General features: G+C 41.6%; 1 long non-coding RNA gene across 1 annotated transcript; it reads right to left on the bottom strand.

Annotated features, from left to right (window-relative positions):
* Positions 1-579: 579 nt before the first annotated feature.
* On the bottom strand, positions 580-10,815 carry LOC140480266 (uncharacterized). Its single transcript, XR_011961241.1, has 4 exons — positions 10,676-10,815; positions 9,529-9,636; positions 3,468-3,604; positions 580-2,246 (listed from the first exon to the last, which is right to left on the bottom strand). It is a non-coding gene; the product is annotated as an uncharacterized lncRNA (long non-coding RNA).
* Positions 10,816-11,236: the final 421 nt, after the last annotated feature.

Below are 11,236 nucleotides of genomic sequence, written 5' to 3'. Positions count from 1 at the left end.
TTCTTCATTCAGAAATGCTTCCATATTTCACAAATGCATTTTGCAGTCTCTGTTCATTTTCATTGTCTGGTAGAGAGTATGTGTCTGTTGGCGAGTGGTGGACATGAATCAAAATGCTGACAATTTAATCTTTAAGTGAATATTTCCGAATACAGATTCTTTAGAGGTTAGATGTTACATTTGCCTGTTTATATGCATTCAGCTGACTAACTAGGCGGATCTTAACTAAGTCGGTCAGTCTCCCTGATCTGAATTGTTGCTCCTGGTTTGGGAATACAGACTTTTCCTGGATTACAAACCTGATACAGAGGAAGGTGCCTTGGAATTTCTGATTTTTGATCATAGATTATTGGGGCTCTCAGGGAGTGAACCTAGAAAGAATGTAGATGCTGCAGTGTGGTGGGGCAGAGCTGGGTGGACAGCCTGCCTTGGTGCAGCAACACTTTGCCAATTTTAATAAAAAGATGTAAAACATAAAATAGCATTCCAGCCCTCACACCTCATAACCCCCATATGCTCCCAATGCCTCATCCATGGATAAAGTTAAAAATCACACAACACCAGGTCATAGTCCAACAGGTTTATTTGGAAGCACTTGCTTTCAGAGTGCTGCTCCTTCATCAGGTAGATCCAATACCAGTTCCTCCACATCATGTCATCCATGGATGTCCTTGGACACCAATCACTGAAGGTCAGTGCACTGGTGCAGCAGGGAAACTATGTTGGTCTTCATAGTGAAAGGATTTGACAATAGGGACAGGGATGTCTTGCTGCAATTGTGCAAAGCTTCAATGCGGCCATACCTCGAATACTAAGAAACAAAAGCAAAAACTGCTGGAAAATCTCAGCAGGTCTGGCAGCACCTGTGGAGAGAAACCAGACTTAACATTTCAGAACCAGTGATCCTTCTTCAGAACAGATGGTAGCTAGGGAACGGATGGTTTTTAGACAGAGGATGGGTGGGTGGAGATAAACGATAGGTAGAGATCGAGTCCAAAGAGAAAGAAAAATGGTTGGACAGACGAAGATTAAAGATCAGTCTGGGGGAATGAATAAGTGATTATGGGTACTATTAGTGGCAGACAATGGGTAGTGTTTGGTACCAGCCTATGTAATGACAAGGTCTGGTGTATGGGGGTTAGGGGAAAGGACAGGGAAAGCAGCTTAAGCCCTAAAATTGTTCAACTTGATATTAAGTCCAGAAGGGTCCAAGGTTCCCAAGCAGAAAATGAGGTGCTGTTCTTCCAGCTTGTACTAAGCTTCACTGGAACACACGAGCAAACCTGAGACAGAGATGGTGGCCAGGGAACAGGGTGGTGTGTTGAAGTCTAGATTAGAATGGTGCTAGAAAACCACAGAAGGTCAGGCAGCATCCAAGGAGCAGGAAAATTGATGTTTCAGGCAAATGCCCTTCATCAGGAATGAAGGCAGGGATCCTCCAGGATGGAGAGATAAATGGGAGGGGTTAGGGCTGGGAGAAGGTAGCCAAAAGTACAATGGGTGGATGGAGGTGGAGATGAAGGTGATAGGTCAGAGAGGAGGGTGGAATGGATAGGTGGGAAGGAAGATTGGCAAGTAGGACAGGTCATGAGGATGGTGCTGAACTGGAAGGTTGGAACTGGGGTAAGGTGGGGGGAGGGGGGAGTAGGCTGGGGACGGGGGACTTGAGGGGAGTTTCAGTCTCACTTGAAGTGCAGCACATCTCCCATGTTTCCTGGGAGGTAGCTGCTCCTACTTGATCCCCAACATCAGTGAGTGAAGTCTACTGTTCTAAAAGTGTGTGCTCCTAATGGGGTCTTGACCACCTGTTGCAGTCTCGAACATTACGGGGAATCTTGTGGCTGGTTCAGTTAGGCCTCCTCAATGTCAGGTCACCATGTTCCTTTTCCAGCACTGGTCAGGCCTTGGTTCTGGGTTTCAATGAGGTTGGGCCTGTGGGAAGTAGGAAGGCCTCTGGATTTGTAGTCCCAGTATTGGCAAGGTAAGTGGCTGTGTTCGGTGGGGTCCTGGACACTAGTTTTGATCACAAGCACTCCAAAGGGTCTTACAATTGGTCTCATCAGGCCTCTTTGATGTTGGGTCACTGTGGGGTCAGGTCTTGTTCTGGCATTGGTCAGGCCTCCATTCCAGGTTTCCACGAGGAGTTCAGGCTCGCGGGAAGCCTGTTGGCCTATGGTTCCCCAGTCTTAGGAGACCTTGGTCCAGCATCGGGTAATTGATGCTCATTGGCTGTAGAATCTTTAAACCTGAAAGTAGATTTAGGAGAACAGTGTTAGTAATTCTGAGGCTTAGAAGAGCAGAACAATTATAAAATATGCAAGAATAGGATCCGGTGTAGACAGTTCACAAAATGTCGCCATGTCCTGAAGCCATCTTTTAGACCTTGTTGTCTCTCTGGTCCATTCGGTCCTTTCAACTTCCTTTAGACCCCTTTTAAACCAAGTATTCGATTTGATGGCTGTACTCCATAGAGTCACTAAACACTTAGAATTGTCAATCAAATATTAACTTAGAGGACCCTTGCTGTGATAAATGAAGGTTGTAAGAATAGTCATGCTGCACTAATCCAGCAATGATAACTCTCAGGCAGAATGAAATAGTAAGCATTAATTTTGTTTTCGAAAACTGCAGGCATTTTATTTTCAAATATGAAAGGGGCAGGAGTTTAAATGCATTGACAGCTTGATGATTCCTTTTGACAATTCCTTTTAACAGTTTGAATGATCTTGACTGTTCCAATAGCTTATGCACTTTTTATACACATTTTAGCAATCCAAAAGAGAAGTTTACCTCCCTCAGAAGTGTCACAGGACAATAGCGGAAAAGGTACCTATTCTCGCTAAAGGGGTATACTGCCGAATCAAGGAACTCCACAAACTTCACTGGTTCAATCTGCACAATTTGTTTGGTGAAAATCAGGCTGGGGTTTGGCATGAGAGCTGCCAGTTCACATGGGCAGCTGCTACCATGAACCGTAGGAGTGCAACTTGGGAGGTGCCCCCAGTCCTCCCTGCAATCCTCTCTCCTTTAACCCTCCTGCCTCCACCTCTCACTCTCAACATCCCCAAGATTATTGTCAGTGTCATGATGGGCATTGGCGTTTCTGGATTCACTTGAGCTTGAGCTCAAAAATAAAAGGCTCTTCATCATTGGAAAACTTCAGGCCATTTTCTATTAGCTGGTCAGAGTAATCTCACATAGGAATGCCTGATGCTCCAATAGAGGATCCATGCTGATTTTGTGTTGAACAATTGGTACCTACGAGATATATTTTTATGAATTTTCAGTTCTAGCTTGAACTTTGCAGACTGATAGAGTATTTCAAGATCTCCTATCTTGAACTGCACCAGGATAACAACTTTATAAGGTGATATTTTTGGTTTGGTCTGAGGTTTTGCACACACTGCCCAAATTTTAACTTTCATTTGACTTCAACAGACAGCTGATTTGATGATGCCATTTCCTACCTTGTGGATTCGGTTAAAATTACCACTGTACTGTATGTGCTCTCTTCCTGCTGACTCAATGGTTGCTGTGCATCTATGACATTGTCTTATTTCTTTTCACTTGTGGTAGGTTTCTGGTTTCCTCACAGTGGTTACAGCTTTGAATCCAAGACATAAAGACAACTGGTGTTAGTAAAGTTGAATATTTTTCCACTCCTTGGATAGATCCAGAAGCTGCCAACACTCTAAGTCATTGAAGCTATTGAAACAAATTTGTGAATCTGACATGGATTGGTTTTGTTTCAGTTCATTTATTCAATGTGAAATGCCTTTACTAGTAGATTGTAAGTGGTAATTGCATGCTAATAATATTGTTTAAGTACACAGAAAAACAGACATTGTTTGAGTAAGTACCGAGAACATATTAAACTGCTGGAAGAATGGGATAATAGGGAAAAGGTAGATATAAGTATTGCAAATAAACTGGATATCAAGAAAAGGATTCCTTACTGTCTGACTTGGGATCCATTTAATAGTACTCTGTAATCTATGGTTTGTAATCTATGTGGTGACAACACCTCCTCCACAGTAATGCTCAACACCAATGCTCCGCAAGGCTGCATACTCAGCCCCCTTATACACGCGAAACATTCATGACAGTGTGGCCAAATTTAGTTCTGCTTCCATTTACAAATTTGCTGATGACACCACCGTAGTGAGTCAAATCTTAAACAACAATGAGATTGAGTGCAGGAAGGAGATAGACAGCTTTTGATCTGATTTATTATTGTCATAGGTACTAAGTACAGTGAAATGTTTTTGTTTTGCACATAGTACAGGCAGATCATAGCATACGACATGCACAGAGTGATTGAGCACAGCGATGAATGCAAAGTTATGGCTCCGAAGAAGGTGCACAAAAACAAGATCAACCTTAGATTTGAAATTTGAGAGGTTCACTTAGAAGTCTACTAACGGTGGGGAAGAAGCTGTTCTTGAACCTGTTGCTATGTGCGTTTAATCTTTTGTATCTTCTGCCTGATGAAAGAGTTTGGAAGAGATTATAACTGGGTGGGAGGGGTTTTTGATAATATTTCTCACTTCTCTGAGACATTGAGAAGTGCAGATAGAAATGTAGGTGAAGCTTAGTGGGATGGTATAAAGATAACCTCTCCCACAACGTCAGCAAAATGAAGGACCTGATCATCGACTTCAGGAAGCAGAGTGGAGGACACATCCCTGTCTGCATCACTGATGCTAAGATGCAAGTGGTCAAGAGCTTCAAGTTCCTAGGAGTAAATATCACCAACAATCTATTCTGGTTCATCCATGTTGATACTTAAGTCAAGAAAGCACAAAAGCACCTCTGCCTCCTCAGAAAGCTAAGGAAATTTGGCATATCCACAAAGAATCTTACCAATTTTTATCAATGTACCACAGAGAGCATCCTGGTATGGCAATTGCTCTGCCCAAGACTACAAGAGTCCTGGACTCATAGTTATAAAGATGTACAGCATGGAAACAGATCTTTTGGTCTCACCCATCCATGCAAATCAGATATCCCAACACATCCAGTCCTACGTGCCAGCACCCGGCCCATATCCCTCCAAACCCTTACTATTCATTTACCCATCCAGATTCTTTTTAAATGTTGCAATTGTACTAGCCTCCACCACATCCTCTGGCAGTTCAGTCTACATACATACCACCCTCAGCGTGAAAAAGTTGCCCCTTAGGTCTCTTTTATATCTTTCCCCTCTCACCCTAAACCTATGCCCCCTAGTTCTGAACTCCCCCACCCAGAGAAAAGACTTTGTCTACCTATCCTATCCATGCTCCTCATGATTTTATAAACCTCTATAAGGTCACCCCTCAGCCTCCAACGCTCCAGGAAAAACAGCTACAGCCTATTCAACCTCTCCCTATAGCTCAAAACCTCCAATCCTGGCAACATCCTTGTAAATCTTTTCTGAACCCTTTCAATTTTCACAACATCCTTCCATTAGGGAATTAAAAAGAGTTGTGAACGCAGCCAGTTTATCATGAAAACCAGCCCTCCTTTCATTGACTCTGTTTACACTTCCTGCTACCTTAGGAAAGCAGTCAACATAATCAAAGATCCCTCCCACCTTGGTTATATTTTCATCCATCCTCTTCCATCAACAGAAGATACAAAAATTTGAAGGCAGTTACCAGCAGATTGAAGAACAGCTTCTTCCACCCTATTTTCAGACTAATGAATGGACCTCTCATATATTGACATGTATTTGGAAAGGCAAGGACTGATTATGGATAGTCAGCATGGCTTTGTGCATGGGAAATCATGTCTCACAAACTTGATTGAGCTTTTTGAAGAAATAACAAAGAGGATTGATGAGGACAGAGCAATAGACATGATCTATATGAACTTCAGTAAGGTTTTCGACAAGGTTCCCATGGAAGACTGGTTAGCAATGTTAGATCTCATGGAATACAGGGAGAACTAGCCATTTGGATACAGAACTGGCTCCAAGGTAGAAGACAGAGGGTGGTGGTGGAGGGTTGCTGTTCAGACTGGAGGCCTGTGACCAGTGGAGTGCCACAAAGATCGGTGCTGGGTCTATTACTTTTCATCATTTAGATAAATGAATTGGATATGAACATAGGAGATATATTTAGTAAGTTTGCAGATGACACCATAATTGGAGGTGTAGTGGACAGTGAAGAAAATTACTTCAGAATACAATGGGAACGTTATCAGATGGACAAATGGGCTGAGGAGTGGCAGATGGCGTTTAATTAAGATAAATGTGAGGTGCTGCATTTTGGAAAAGCAAATCAGCGCAGACTCATACACTTAATGGTAAGGTCCTGGGGAGTGTTGCTGAACAAAGAGACCTTGGAATATAGGTTCATAGTTCCTAGAAAGTAGTCACAGGTAGATAGAGTAGTGAAGAAGGCATTTGGTATGTTTTCCTTTATTGTTCAGAGTATTGAGTACAGGAGTTGGAAGGTCATGTTGCAACTGTATAGGGCATTGATTAGTTCACTTTTAGAATTTTGCATGCAATTCTGGTCTCCTTCCTATTGGAAGGATGTTGTGAAACTTGAAAGGGTTCAGAAAAGATTTACAAAGATGTCACCAGAGTTGGAGGATTTGAGCTATAGGGAGAGGCTGAACAGGCTGGGGTTGTTTTCCCTGGAGCGTCAGAGGCTGAGAAGTGACCTTATAGAGGTTTATAAAATCATGAGGGGCATGGATAGGATAAATAGACAAAGTCTTTTCCCTCGGGTGGGGGAGTCCAGAACTAGAGGGCAAAGGCATAAGGTGAGAGGGGAAACATATAAAAGGGATCTAAGAGGCAACTTTTTCATGTAGAGGGTGGTGTGCGTATAGAATGAGCTGCCAGAGAAAGTGATGGAAGTTGGTACAATTACAGCATTTAAAAGGCATCTGGATGGGTATATGAATAGGAAGGATTTAGAGTGATATGGGCCAAGAGCTAGCAAATGGGACAAGATTAGGTTAGGATATCTGGTCGGCATGGACACGTTGGACTGAAAGGTCTGTTTCCATGTTGCACATTTCTATGACTGTACTAACTGGTCTTTCTCTGTACCTTTTCTGCAGCTGTAACTCTATATTCTGCATTCTGTTCTGATTTAGAACATAGAACATAGAACATAGAAGAATACAGCGCAGTACAGGCCCTTCGGCCCTTGATGTTGCGCCGATCAAAGCCCACCTAACCTACACTAATCCACTATCCTCCATATACCTAACCAATGCCCGCTTAAATACCCATAAAGAGGGAGAGTCCACCACTGCTACTGGCAGGGCATTCCATGAACTTACGACTCGCTGAGTGAAGAACCTACCCCTAACATCAGTCCTATATCTACCCCCCTTAATTTAAAGCTATGCCCCCTTGTAATAGCTGACTCCATACGTGGAAAAAGGTTCTCACTGTCAACCCTATCTAACCCCCTAATCATCTTGTACACCTCTATCAAGTCACCCCTAAACCTTCTTTTCTCCAATGAAAACAACCCCAAGTGCCTCAGCCTTTCCTCATAGGATCTTCCTACCATACCAGGCAACATCCTGGTAAACTTCCTCTGCACCCGTTATTTATGTATGGTATGATTTGTCTGGTTAGCACACAAAACTGTCCTTTTCACTGAGATACAAGCAGAAATTGCTGGAAAAGCTCAGCAGGTCTGGCAGCATCTGGGGAGGGAAATCAATTCATCTTTCAGGTCCAGTTACCCTGTCTCAAATCAAATCAAATCTGGTCCTAATTGTACAATACAGATAAGAAAAAGTGGGTCATTTGAGAAGGGGAAAATAATTTTGATTTTACAGTATTAAAATATGCAGGAATTATTACTTAGGTTAATAAGTGTGATACGCTAATTGTAGAGATATGCACCAGTCTTCATTTCGACACTTAAAAACAACACAACCAAAAGGGAGATAAGGTGCATGCTTAATAAAATCTGAAAGGTGTAAGATTTGGATGAGTAGCCCCTGTTTTGTCAACATTACTGGAGATCTAAAATGACAGCCACAGTGCACATTTGCAGTTCAGGAAAGATGAAGCTCTGTGCATAACCCTATGCAAAATAAATGCTGGATGCCTGAGTGTTCCGAAACATTGCACACTTTCTGATAGAAGTGCAAATACACCAAGAATTTCATTGTGTACATTGTCATCAAACCAAGGATTGGTCAGAAGCGATTCCTTGAAATGTAATGGCTGGAAACCCTTTCACTGAAGTTTTAAAAATCTGAGGCTGTATTCTCATGAGTTGAAATTTCAACCAGAAAGATGGCTGAACTTTTGTATCATTTATCTTCTACATTCCAAAGTCATTGAAATGGAAAAGTATGGATGGGAGGCAGTTCCTCCATAATTAGGCAATCATCTTGACCATGCTGCAAAGCCATCTTACAGCCTTTAGGTTCAGCAGTGAGTTTTAACTATTTCAGAACATGAGCACCTTCCTCTATACACATCCACACACACACTCTTGGCCTACCATGAGCATTCTCGTTGTTCACTTATCCTTTTCTCTCTCCCTTTCTCCGAATCACATCTCCATGTATTCTCTTCACTTCCTCCAACACTTCATCAGCATTAATACCACATTTTCCTCGCTATTTTCACTTCTGATGAAGGGTCACTAGACTCGAAACATTAACTCTATTTCCCTCTCTATAGATGCTGCTACACCTGCTAAGTTTATCCAGCATTTTCTGCTTCGTTTAAGCCCAATTAATACTGTTCGCCTCTCCTTTAAAAGAACTTATGTCTTTGAGTGTCATATCGCGTGCAAAATTAATGACTCACTGAATTGGTAAGCACCTCCTTTCAAAAAGAAAAAGAAACACAAAGAATGTTGCAGAAAATAACTCGGTCTGTCTGCATCTGTGGAGAGAGAAATGTTAACCCTGTTTCTCTTTCCACAGATGCTGCCAGTCTCCTGCTAAGTTTCTCCAGCATTCTCTGTACTTGCCACAGATTTGCAGAATTTGCATTATTTTGTCTTTCTTCCAAAGGAAAGACTGTTCTGGTCAAATGAGGTGTAGAGAAAGATCTTCCTTCTCACCAAGTGATAGGAATATCCATTTGTCATCTTATGTAGCCTGTGCCAATGATGTCCCCATCTGAGACCTCTGCAGTAGAACTCATGTGTGGCCTTTTGCCTTCTGCCTTAACATCTGCACAATTCTTGCCTCTTTTCCTCATAGAATCAGACTTTTATTACATTCTTTGTGTTATGTGCAGTTTCAGTTTCTGAGGCAGAAGTTGTGAATTTGAAATGCTTCACCATTATTGTCTACTTCCTCCTCCACCAATGGTTGACCAGTAAAAATAGAAAGACACAGGTTAGGAGTATTGTAGCCAAGGGAGGGGAAACTAAGATAAGCGTGCATACATTATCTGCAACTTAGAATTCAGAAGAGATGTGGCATGAGGGGAAAACGAGATGTGATAAATAAGATTAAGTGTAATTTAAGATTACAGTAATCTTAACTGTAATTAAGATTAAAGTTGTTTTCTTTATTTTCTTATGCCCCTGCTGGCTATGAGCTTACCTTTCAACATTCGAATGTCAGCAAGCACTGTCTCCTTCAGGATGTGCAACAACACTTGTCCCCATTCTCACAGCTCTTAATGCCTCTGGTTGTGACTCAACTGGTCCCCTGCAAGAAAGTATGCATTGTGTGATAGCGAATTGTGTTTCAATAAGATGCCTGCTGTGTGATTGAATATCCAGCAATGTATGCAAGCTGTAAGGCGTGGGTGCAAACCTGGCAAACATGCAAATTATCTGATGATGAGGCAAAGGTATGATTTTAGGTCTGTGTCATGACTGATAGGGATTATTGCTTGCTGAGTGATGTAGGTGTGGTGCATTGAGCAACGCCTGAATGTAATGTTACTGTTGGTGGGTTATGACATTGATTAGCATGTGCAGAGTTTACTGAACTTTCTGCTGCACTGCATCCAGATCCTCAGGGTATGACGTCTGGCATTAACAGTCAAAGCTACCTTCCCCAGTTTCCTTTCCAAATTTGTGTGGAGGACCCTTTGACACTTTAACTGTTGAACATGGTTTATTCTCCAGATCTAGTGCCACGGCCTCTAGTGCTTTGTTTGAAAACCTTGAAGGCTACTTGATGAAATTCCACAGACCAAAATCACATTCACAATAACTTGCTGCACTCGTTTTAGCCACAGTACAGCTCCCCTTTAAAATTGACTTTTAGTGGTGCAGGCTAATTTCAACTTTTGTTTACCTCCCATGATTTTATGCCCTCTGTTTAAGCATGCAACCACTCAACAGGGTGCTTACCACTAGCTGCAGGCTGCAATCATTTAACCTGGTAGGAGCAGAAGATTGCTTACTTCCTGATTCAGAAGTAACCCGCGTGGGCTCATCCTGCATTTTGATCTCCAACCCCTTCTTCTTCCCAGCCCAATTTTACCCCGAAAATCATCATGCGGATTTTTATTTTGTATCGGTGATGAATAACTAAACTTGCGATTTTTAAAGGCAAGCTTAAAATAAATTGCGAGTAAGGAAAGATAGGAAATGATTAACAGGGTTGTGACTTTATCTGAAACAGAACTGCATCGAGACTAATAGGTTGAGTCACTTCACTCTTAACAGGAATCGGATATTAAATGGGTTGCATGGTGCCTATTATTCTAAAAAATTTTATAAATAAGAAAACTAACCTTTTATTATGATCCATTATATATTCCTAGAAAGGTGCATTTTTATTATAAAGGATAATCTTGCTTTGAAGACTGTTTTTGTATAACAAAATTATTGTATATTAAAGCAGCACCTATTACTGATAGCCCTTTTGCTTCAATCTAAGCTGTTCCAGTGACCTGTGAGTCATCAGGTCTTGTGACTGTCTAGGCAGTCTTCCAGTAATGGAGATTAATACATTTGCAAACAAACCAGGGCTGGCTCACAGGGAATTAAACGACGATCAGTTTTTTTTATTTCAGTCTGCAAACAATAACTACTAAAATATCCTGATGAGGCATGTTACAGCAGCAGAATGCCCTCACCAAGCATTTTATTTTGGAGTTCCAAATTACAGTACAGCATGAAAGCAAAATCATTTTACTTTTGTTGCTTAATCTCCTTTTGACAGATTGCTAGCCTAAACTATTGTTACTCATAAAAATGAGTAAGATATGATGTAGCGCAAGGCTGTTCAATTACACTGAATTAAAGTAAATTTTTTTGTTGAGGTGAAAATTCTCTTTCAGCAGACTATTAAC

The sequence above is a fragment of the Chiloscyllium punctatum genome, chromosome 8, assembly GCF_047496795.1.
Source record: "Chiloscyllium punctatum isolate Juve2018m chromosome 8, sChiPun1.3, whole genome shotgun sequence".
Lineage (NCBI taxonomy): Eukaryota > Metazoa > Chordata > Chondrichthyes > Orectolobiformes > Hemiscylliidae > Chiloscyllium > Chiloscyllium punctatum.
Note: the sequence above shows the minus strand (reverse complement) of the source record. Positions and strands in the feature narration are given on the sequence as shown.